The following is an 11,628-nucleotide window of genomic DNA, read 5'->3' as shown; positions in this document are numbered from 1 at the left end:
TCACTTGGACGACACGTGTATGAGATGTCGGTCCCTGATTTCGCTGTAGCGACTAGCTTCTACACGCGGGAGGATGTTCAGACTCCCGCGTTTTTAGAGAGCTTTCGCGGTTATACAACGCATCAGCAGCGGGACCGACAGTTTTGGCTCACTGAGCCTCATCTGGCTCAGTTTTGGGGGTAGATCGCGAACAGGGCCCACTCGAGTTCTGTAGTGGCATCCTCTATCAGGACCACGTCCACCGATACTTACACCGCATAGTTGCTTTCACTATCGCTAGCCATCATTCGGTCCACGATAAGTGTAGCAACTTCAACCTGTTATGCCACCTGTCTATCATCACTGGCAGGGAGGCCAACATTGCGATGCTACTCCTCACATCGTTTGGCAGAGTCGGAGTCTGCAAGGGGGGGTGGCCCAGTTAGCACTTGGGCCATATACCACTAGGATTACACAGAGACTGGGTGTGTTTGATAGATATCCGGTCAAGTACTTCACCCCGGGACCGGCTACAAAGCCGTTTGGATTGGCGGATGCTCGGAGGGCCGACATCTGTGAGCTTGACGATCCACCGAGGCTCATCCCGGTCCGAGAGGTCCCACAGGTACCACCCCCAGAGGGTTCAGCAGCATCTGTTGCCATGCAGAAGGGCATTCCGACACACAGACAACATATCTTAGTCCCTTGCATGATGCGGCCACAGCCGCAGTTCGAGCTTCGACAATCGCCACCTCGGCATCAACAGCCGCGGCAGCCAGTCACACTTGCGATGATCTATCAGTAACAACAACATATATTGGAGGAGTTTCGGGCTCACAGACAGGAGACGCGGGCCCACCTGGCCCGCCATGAAGATTATTTTTGTTTATTATTTTTCTATTCACAGGTACCACTCCCGCAGTCATTGATTATCACAGTGGGCCCGCAGGATGATATTGCTGACGAGCCACCACCGCAGTAGATTTTTTGTTACCTTTTCACTTTATTTTGTTTTTATTCTCATGGTCTGTATTATATTATTGGGACTACTGTCTGGGTAACTGGTTGGGCATCTATGTATATATATCTTTTGATTGCTGCTATGTTTGAGTTATTTGTATATTATGTTGTAACCGAAATTTGTGGGTGTTGTTCACAATAAACCCTCACGAGACCCTACTCGTCCTCCCAGGCTACTGAGAGGTTTAAAGGGCTTGTTGCATACGCTAAATGCAATCGTGATTCCTACGAATATGAGTTAGGTCTTTTAACATTTTAACTTGTTTAACAAAATTTATTATGAAACAATTTAATTTGGCTCGGTAATTGTTTGAATAAAATTAACAAGAAATCATTTTCATAACTCTTAAAAGACCTATGTCTTACACTTGTGAGAAGCTTGCTTCTACACGTCTCGAGATTTTGCAGGGTCGGTTGTCAGTTTGGTACTTGTTCGAGACGAGAGTTTACGAGTGTTTATGTGAGTTCGCGAGCCGACTGGTCCTTTTCCAGTCTCATTGATATCAGGTGATTTCAGTTTCATAATTTATTTTGTTTTATTAGTTTAAATGTTAAAAGCGTAATTGTATAATTACTAGTAGAACCGTCACATTTGAGCCCCCGAGTTTTCAAATGCTTAACAATCAAAACGTCAATTTCAGCCCCGTCCTCAAATGTTAGTTAATTGTTGAAATATTTAAACATTGAGGACAAGTTAAACCTCAAGTGTGGGGATGGGGGAAATTTGAAAGATTTAGCCCAATAGTACCTCGAAGAGTGTTCAGAAACCAAAGTTGTTAACTATTAATTATTTCCATTAATGCCAAGTATAGGTTTCTGGTCATGGTTGGTTTTTTCAGCTTCTCGATAGTTTTTCCCACAAATGTTTTCAAAACGAGAAGTTGAAAATGGGGTCGTTTAGGTGGGGATAACGAGTCATGGGGACAGGTACACATGTTTATATCGGCAGCCTTATTCCTTCGGTACGTGTGTTTGTTGACCACATATATATAATACACATATAATATAATATATAGTATACACGTGTCATTTGAGTGCTTTCATCGATGTTCATGGATCACGGGATCGTAGTTGGCAAAATGCAAAAGTGATAGAGGCAATTAGGTTAAGCCTCGTCTGGATGAGCGAGAGTGTGGGTACTGGGGTTTGGGCCTCATACATTATACATATGAGCGTGGGTAATATGAGGGGCGGGTGGTTGGTTTCCTTAGAAAACATTTCTTGGACCTATTTTTCATTTGATTAACCCCGATATTATGTTACTAGACGATCCGGCTTAATACGTTTCTTTGTATTTGTATTTGTATTTGTTTTTGCTTTTGTATTTGTAGTTGTTCCAGTATTAAGCATCACGTTTATTATGCTTAAAAAATAGCAAAAAGCCAAAAAGATGTCTATTTATATTCAGTTACGTAATTAGTAGTTTGTTTGAGTTAAAAAAAAGATGAAATCAGTATGTATGTTAGTTTTGCTTATTTAGATGTTTTGTAATAAGCCGGGTCGGATCGTTTGAGCTACTTAAAAATTTCCCTTCCATACCCTTACACCTAGCCCAGCTACAACCCTTTTAAAGTCCTCTTGATTTGCATTTGTGTCAAAGCAGTTTTATGGATGGACAGCTGTTTATGAGTGATACTGAGAGCAGGGTGATATTAGCACATCTTTTGCTAGTCCAGATATTAAACCGAGAGGAGACATGTTATATTATGAGGGGTGTGAGCATGTGTGCGTTAACCGGAAACAAAGTACACTTGTCTGGGCGGCCCTATTGTTTTTATTATAGCACTTAACCTTATTTGTGGGATGTCAATCTAGAAAGTGTCAGTCTGGGAAATTGGGTATGACCTTAAACCTTACTTGTATTAATGGCGATAATTTACATACCTACGATGGAGGTTGATGTTTGCTTTAGAGTTTGCTTGAGGGCAAGCAAAAGATAAGTGCGGTGATGTGATGGTTGGTTAATTTGTATATATTTTAGTTCTTTTATTCTTAAGTTTTAATTGTTTATTTTAGGAACTTCGATACTTCATACGTGTATTATTGGATTTCAGGTCACGGGTGTTAAAGTACTCAATTTGGACATGTGGTGACACGGAATGAAAACCCGGGACGTCCAGTACGAGAAACGAGACAAATTAATAAAGTTAAATGAAAATGTTGACTTTTATCGCGATAGACCAGTGAAGACCCCATCGCGTATCGCGATGGGGTGGTCAGATGGGCTGTTAGGATTTTTATTCAATTTTTCATCATAAAGAACACTAACTCGTATTTTATCAAGGGGTGCGATTCCCAGAGGCTCAAGGAGGCGATTTCACCATTCTAGTTCGTGCCAAGACCATATACATGATCCATATCATCATTATTGACGATTCGATTATGTCGCGGCTCGGCTAATCTCCTAGAATCTCACCCGGGATGTAAAGTTTGTAACTTTTACAGTTTTTCTTATGTGACTAAAAACTTATGTATAATTGTTTATGGTTGATATATGATTATTGATGTTTAGTATTTCTGTGTGTTAAATCGGTTTAGGTTTACGTTGGTCTCAACGATTTGTTACCAGTTGCTACATAATTGATCATATGATTGTTTGATTAGATTGAATTCGATAAAACATATAATTGCCCTTAACTGAGTGACACTGGCAAGGACCGTTTGATAATAGTTCCATTTGTAAAGCGATTGTTGATGTCTAAGGTTTTATCTGATTGATCAGTCTGTAGTTAACCATTAATAATTAATATGTTAGGTTGCATGAGATTATTGTAGGTTGCTTACTTGAATTCCCAGGTGTGATTAGTTGTGTTAATTGATTGAAACTTGTTTACTCGTTTGCTTGCTTAACTCTAAATTCAAAACTATTGCTTGTGTGATCATCACTAAATCCGTTACTTCATAATATTAAAGTTGTTTACATGAATCAGATTGACCACATACTCCTGGTGGATACGATACCTTACTTATCCTATCTAGATAGTTTAACTAGGTTTTTGTATGACTCGAACGACGGTCATCAGCTTCTGATTAAATAAAAACACAGTGCTATTATCCTAAATTCTATAAAAACCCTAACTTGATAAAATCCCAATTGAAGGTCATGTACCATCTGTCGATTAAAATTGACAGAGGGGTATTAACAAGCATCAAAAACCGATCCTAACCCATATACATAATACCTCTAATGAAGATGAATTGAACGAGATCGACGGGCTAGGGTTGCGGCTTGACTATGTGTTCAAAAACGTTCATAAACAGTTTCGGGGTTACAATTGGATGAGGGATTAGCTTCAGAATTTAGGGATGTTGGTGTAGGTCAAGTTAATTGCAACGACGAGGTGTGTTTATAGTGTTTCAAGGTCCTTTTACGTCGTGGTTCGTGTTAGCATGTATATGGATGTTAAATAATTGTCATTTTCCAATATTAACCGATGATTCCAGCATGTTTCCAATCAATTAACGGTACGAGTTCAATTCCTTTAATTTCGGTCTAAATTGTGGATCAATAAATCAAATGAAAGGGGGTGTCGGTGGCGATGGTGGGGAAGAACAAAAGAAAAAAAATACATAGTTTAAACAAATTGTAAACTGGTCCCGGGGTTTGAACAGGTAAACAAGTTAGAATAAAACAAAGTGTAAGGGTGGATTTTGCACATGTTTGTTAGTTTTAAAGTTTTATAAATAAACAAAGAATCGAAACCGAGTGACGCAGCGAGAAATAAAAAATAAATGATCAAAGCTAACTAAAATAATAAAGTTATTAGTAACGATCGTCCGAATGATAATGAAATAAATAATGATAAAAAATAACGAATATTACATAAACAATCTTAAGCAAATTAAATTAGTTAAGTATCATAAAAGATTCATACAAAGAAAATCCGGCTGTATATCTTCTTCTATATTATTCACATTTCCAAATTTGTTCTTTTCATTCAACTTTATTTTCTCAAACTAGAACAATCTAACAAAACTATTTACAAATATGTTCAAAATTAGTAACATGAACATAATTCTATGTGATGTTTGAAATCAAAGCATGAATTGTGTATTCCTAAAATATAATATATAAATGAAGCACATACCTTGATACAATTCACACCTGTTAATACACGTAAAAGAGGATGATAGAAACCGGAAACTTAAAGATTGATTTTATTGAAGAAGTATGACCCAATTCAGACGGGTTAATCTCCAAGAACAAAGGTTAGTTGATTCAAGATGAAAATTCTCGAGATAAAGGTTAAGAGCCCCAAAATTTGATAAACATAAACAAGACAAGATAACATAGGACCCTTGTTCTATTTATTTAAAATAACTACTGGAACATTTCCCATAATTTTCGCCTTTGACCTTGACTCCCCAAATCACGCCTTGACTATGACTTCTTGACTTTGACTCTACATTGAATACTTTTCAGATGATTAATTCAAATCAATTTCGATGATTATGATTTTGATTGTCTTCATCTTCATAATCGAGCACATTCATGCCCATAATCAATGCTAAAAGATGGTGGTGCATGGTTCGAGTTTTCCAGAATTAGGGTTTCTAAATGATAACACACTGCAAAAGAATATGGAATTGTTAAATTACAATATTACAACTCTGTGTTTTTTAACTTTTAATTCAATAAAAAAGTTGAAACGTGATCACAACGGTTAACTGAATTAATCGAAGGACTATTATGCGTTCCCTAGATTCCCACTTTATTAGAGTTCACTTTTACAGCCTATCCCTATATATATGATACTTGGTAAATCAAGAAGTAATCTTATACAAACTAAAATGTAGAATAATTGAATAACAAAGATTGAAATAATCTTTCTTGATATGAATCAATCTTATGTTTACAACGATTGCCGGTGGATATATATTCTATCAACAGCCACACAGTGTTTCATTGAAATGTTGTGGATTTAACCCTAACGATTATAAGTCGGTTTCTAACTTTGACTTATACATAGACTCTTCTACTTAAAAAAATACATAATAACATACTAAGCATACTTTCTAATAACGACACAAGTACCCCTAGTTTAGTTTAACTATCTATACCCGCCTTAAACTAAATACAGTTTAGGAAGGTCTTCAATCTTTCCATTTCCTTTCACGACAAAATGCAAATCATCAAACTTTGTGATTGTGGCCAAAGATTTGACTTTGTATCCCTGTAGATAATTCAACAATCTAAGTTAAAATAAAAATAGAAATCATAGTTAAACCTTTTTAAATCAAAATCCAACATGTTTTAAGGACAATATTAGTAAGTGATTAACGTTAATCACCTCATCACGCATTGGTTCAGAAACGAGTGGTTGAAACCCTGCAGAGAAAGAACTAGGAGTACTGAGAGACAAAGGATGAAAACCAGCTTGCGGTTTGTTCAATATACCAGGTTCTTGAATCGGGCCAAGTAAGCTAGGTTCTGAAATAATATTGATTAGGTTATGACTAGAAAATAAATAAAAAGACAAACTAAAGACATTTTAAGAGTACTTACTATCTGAGGGTATCATAGATCTAAATGATGGTGGACCCTGAATGCTCGTAGATGGAACATTTCTTTCAGTTTTTTGGTCCACGTTTCTAGCAAACCTTTCAGAATTAAAATAGGTGTTTTGCACAGTAATTAAGGGAAACACTAGCAAACCTTCATTTGATGAGAAACTTCAGCACCATTCACTAGTAGAAAACATACCTTTAATGACACGCCAATCATGACACACTGTAATTTTATGACGTGTAAAAACCATGTGTCACTAAATATTGTCATCTTTTATAAAAATTTGAGGAAACGAAGACACGCATTTGTTTGTCAATGTTTTAGTGTCATAAAAGGTAAAAAAACACAGGCTACATTTTGAGTGCGTGTCATTTTTAAGTGTCACCTTTTAATTTTGGTTAAAAAAAAACAGCAGTAAACTAATTCCATATCTCATCATCGATCTCTCATGGCAGTAACCTAATTTCATATCTCTCATCATCGATCGCTCAATTACGGCTCTGGATTTAAGGATTTGCTACATCTAATTCACGATTTCTAATTGCTCATTGTTTACGGTATAATCTCTTACTTTTTGTGTTAAATTAGGGCATAAAGTGGCTAAACTGGTGCATTAATTGGTTAGGTTTAAGCTGCTTAATCTCTTGTTGTGTTAGTATATAAGTGTTAGGTGTACATCCTCTGTATCATAATAATCTGAATAGTGAACCTATTTTACCTTCACAATAATCATGCTTATTTCCTATGTACTTAATAATTAATTCATAAATAGTTAAGGTGTGGTTTTTGGTATTGAATTTGTTGTTAACTGTGTTGTTTATGGAATGGAGAAACATTCTTACTTATGGAATGGAAATCACTCATGGCTGTTGAGTAATATACTAATAGGGGTGAGCAAACTGATAAGACTGGACCGAACGGAGTGTTAACCGACCCAAACCGAAACCGAAAAATAGTTAAAATCCATAACCGAGATCAGATCCGTGTAATAAGTTTCGGTTTCGGACTTGTATAGATTTTGACCCTAATTTAAACAAGTAAAACTTGAGAATATCTAGATTCCAACAGTTTCATATAATTATTGATTTTGAAACCTTTCACTAACTTTTAATTAAAAAATTGATGAAATAGTATTTCTGGAAGTCAATTTATTTAAATATAGCTTTGTGAGCTGCCACATGATGCACATGATCACCAAACCCATGTTGAGATGAAGCACTAAACAAACTTTAGAAGTGGATAAGTAAACTGTTGCAGGGTAGAATTGACCTCTGCTACTAAAGACATTATAGATAACAGCCAATGTGGCAAGTACACTAAGTCCAGCGTATGTCTTCAGACTCATCATTTTGCTGAATACACTGTTACACCAAAATTAGCCGATTAGCTTATCATAAACAAATGACTAGCATGAGTCCAGTTCGGCCGGTTTTGAAGAAAAAGAGAAACCAAACCGGCCAGTTTTCACTATTTGACATTAAGGTTTAGACGGAAAAAAATGTTTTTGTTGCCAAAAGCATAATTTTGTATTAAGTTTTAAAAAATAATACCAATTGTTAATGGAAATAATACACATACACAATTTTATATTCCTAAAACTAAAAGAACTTATAAATGTTATGTGTTCTGTTCGGTTTACACAGCCCGTTCCATGTTCCAAACTGTAAACCGTCAAACCACTAAGATCGCACCATGAACCAAACCGACCAGCGTTCTTCAGTTTGAGCAGTTGAGCCGATTTTGATGCTGGGCTGTTTAAAACTCGTAGCTCGCTTAATAAAAGCTCGAACAAAGCTAGCAAGAAAAAACTTGATTTCAAAAGACCTGGTTGGGTTGAGCTGGCTCTTTTTTGTAACCGAGCCAAAGCTCGGCTCGTGGGTTGGCTCAATAGCTCTATCTTAGGCTTGTTAAACTTCGAGCTTGAGCTCGAACCCACGCTGGCTTGACTCGGCTCAACTCATTTACATTAAACAGCCCTAAGCATAAAAGCAGACTCATTTCACAAGTTAAATTTATAAATATGTAGTTTATAAATTCTGCATCATATGTATGTTAAAAATCTTATTTTTTGTTTTTTTATATCAATGTATAAAAAAGTTCACAAGTAAAAGAGCTCGCTCGAGTTCAACACAACGAGCTGTGCCGGATTCCGAGCCAGGCCCAATTCTCTCTCATGACTCATCCACACCATTATTCTTCACCTTTTCGTCACAGGTCCTTCTTTTCTATATCATCATTTCACCATTATTACTATTATTATTATTATATGCCCTATGATTTCTATCTTATAAAGTTGTTATGATTTTAATCCCTTTAGTGAACAATTTGTTTCTAGTATTTATTTATTTATTTATTTGGCATCCAACCCAGAACCTGTTTGTTAATATTGTTTAAATGTACTTTGTGCAGAAATTGGTGAGACGGAAAGATGACGTGGCATGCCATCTTTCTGTGTTGTTGTTGTATGTTACACGTGCTTTTGTTGGTAACTGGTGGCAATACAAATAGTTACAGTTATCCTAAGAATATTAACATATGGCCTATGCCTGAATCAGTAGAGTTTGGTAACAAAACTGTTGTAATAAGCAAGGACTTTAATCTCAAGATTGATGGAACTAGCAAGTACAAGGACAAATCTGGCATACTGAAAGATGGGTTCACTAGGTTGCTTGATGTTCTTACATCAAATAATGTTATTGAATACAACTTTGGAAAAGTTGATCAGTCTCTCATTTTACAGGGGATCCATGCCGTTATCTCGTCCGAAGACGATCGGGTATTCGCTTATTCTTGTTTGTGAATTCGGTTGTTCGGTTTCGGTTATCAATTATTTTTATTTGGTTATGTTATGTGCAGTTGCAATATGTTGTAGATGAGTCTTACAAGTTGAATATTAATCCTAAAGGAATCCAAATTATGCATATATTGAGGTTGGTGTGACTGATATTAATATTTAATGTTTGTATATAAAGTTTTTTAATTTAATTGGATGAATATTTATGCAGGAAGTTACTGTCTATGAAGCTCTGCATGCCCTGCAGGTTACTTGTTTTGTTAATACACTTTTAGAAGGTTTTAATGTGTTTGATTTATTGATTGTTTTGATTTTGATAATAATAATAATGTAACAGACATTCAGTCACATTACCTTGATTCTCTAAGGCCGAGAACTGTTAATTTGCAGTTGCAGCAAATTATCGATGGGTAAATTATACAAATTATGGAAACATTATGTTTTAATATTTGATATATTTCTTAACATTTTTGTAGTGCAATGAACTTGTACGGCACACAAAGTGGTCGAAGGTAAAACTCAATTGGGTCAACGCTAAGGTGAGCATTTAATTCCTTATTGAAATATTAGTTTTAACCTAATTATATGAATCTACGTTACGATAACTATTTGTTATATATTTATGTAGTGTCCATGTCAGCCGGGAAGCACTGAATGTGGCTACTTTATGTTAAAGTTCATGAAAGACATAGTTGATGAAGGAATTGAAATATTGGTCAATGACAATGTAAGTATAGCAGCTTTTTATATTTTCATTATTGTATCAGTTTAGTAAATTTATGACAGTAGGTTTAAGTTATAGTGTTAAGGTTGACTTTTTATAGTCAAGCTGATGATTAATGCTGATCAAAATGTGACATTTAGTTAGGAACTTTTTTCCTTAAACCTAAATAAATAAGTCTCCATAATCAGTTAGGAATATGAAGTTATTATGTTATGTGATTAATAAAAGTTAGTATTTCTGCTGTACAGTTGTTGTATTGTATATGCTAGATCAGGTTATCAAGTTGCTTAGTGGAATATATGATTGATCACTTTTTTGACAAATCATTTGAACTTTAGGTTTAACTAATCTAATTTTTTTCTCAGGTTGGGGGAGGGAATGATGAATACACGGATGCTGATATTGATGGAATTCGTGAAGAATGGTTGACTTTTGTGGCATCATATTTTTACCAGTGAATGTTCGTATCGATGTTAATGAAATGTTAAACTTTGAAATATCGTGAAGAATGGTCGACTTTTGAATGTTTGTTAGTATGTTGAATGGATTATTTTGCTATATATGAATTTTAGTTTTATTATGAGATGCTAATTGCCATTATTTAATGTTGAAATTATAAATCTGTCAAAAAAAAATTCTTTTTTATAATACTTAAAACCATGACTCGCAAACGCGAGTCAAAAAAAAGATGTCAATAATGCTTGTCATAAATGTTTGTAATAAAAAGATGACACGCAAATTTGCGTCATTTTTACTTTATGACATGGCCTTCCTTGACACGTGATATCGTGTTATCTACCCCTTTAATGACGCGCATAGCGCGTCATTAAAAGACTATTTTCTAGTAGTGATTCACTCCTTCTGACATTGGGACCCTTTTATAATTACCATTTGGTATAAAACTAGCATCCTGATATCTTGTTTACTCACCTCTGGTATTAGATAACTGCAAACATGTGGTGCAGAAAGTAAACTCAAAGCTTCATCTTCATAAAAGTGTTCAAAAACCTTAAATAATTCTCAACAAATGCTCTGAACACATCAAAACTAAATAATCTAAGGTATTTTATAAACTATAAAAATGATATTATCTTATAAAATAACGGACTTAATTGAAGAAAGCACCTCTAACAATACATGCAACATTCCTTGCCATGCACAGAACAGGAACAACGTTTGCAGTTAACCAAGAGACAAGTCAAAATCAAAATCATAGTAGTAAACTAATATAAATAAATCAGACGAAGAAACAAGACTACATACTTAAGCTCCATGGATTATCTTGTTTGAACTTCAGATTCTGCTTCTTAGACATCAACTCTTTATTTTCTTGCAGTTGATATTCTGCGTCACCATCTTTAGATGGTGGTGGATCATCATGAGCAGTAGGAGAAGCATCCATGTGTTCAGAATAACGGCTTATGTCAAAGTTTGTAATAGCAGCTGCTCCTCTGTGCCTAGTCATATGCTGTAGCTGCTTCCTCTTGTGTAGCTGAAAACACGAATATAACAGTTCAAATCTAACAACATCTGCTGTCCAAAGGCACACGCTTAAGCTTAAATATGATTTAAATGTAAACGATTTAAATGTAAACAAGACTG

The 11,628-nt window shown here is 35.4% G+C and overlaps 1 long non-coding RNA gene across 1 annotated transcript; it reads left to right on the top strand.

The window, feature by feature from the left end:
* Positions 1-9,000: 9,000 nt before the first annotated feature.
* On the top strand, positions 9,001-10,871 carry LOC143560463 (uncharacterized). The gene is made up of 3 exons (XR_013140127.1): positions 9,001-9,841; positions 9,931-10,029; positions 10,392-10,871. It is a non-coding gene; the product is annotated as an uncharacterized LOC143560463 (long non-coding RNA).
* The last annotated feature ends 757 nt before the right edge of the window (positions 10,872-11,628 follow it).

The sequence above is a fragment of the Bidens hawaiensis genome, unplaced genomic scaffold (assembly GCF_021521415.1).
Source record: "Bidens hawaiensis isolate Kalapana, Puna unplaced genomic scaffold, B.hawaiensis_p1.1 tig00020336_1, whole genome shotgun sequence".
NCBI lineage: Eukaryota > Viridiplantae > Streptophyta > Magnoliopsida > Asterales > Asteraceae > Bidens > Bidens hawaiensis.
Note: the sequence above shows the minus strand (reverse complement) of the source record. Positions and strands in the feature narration are given on the sequence as shown.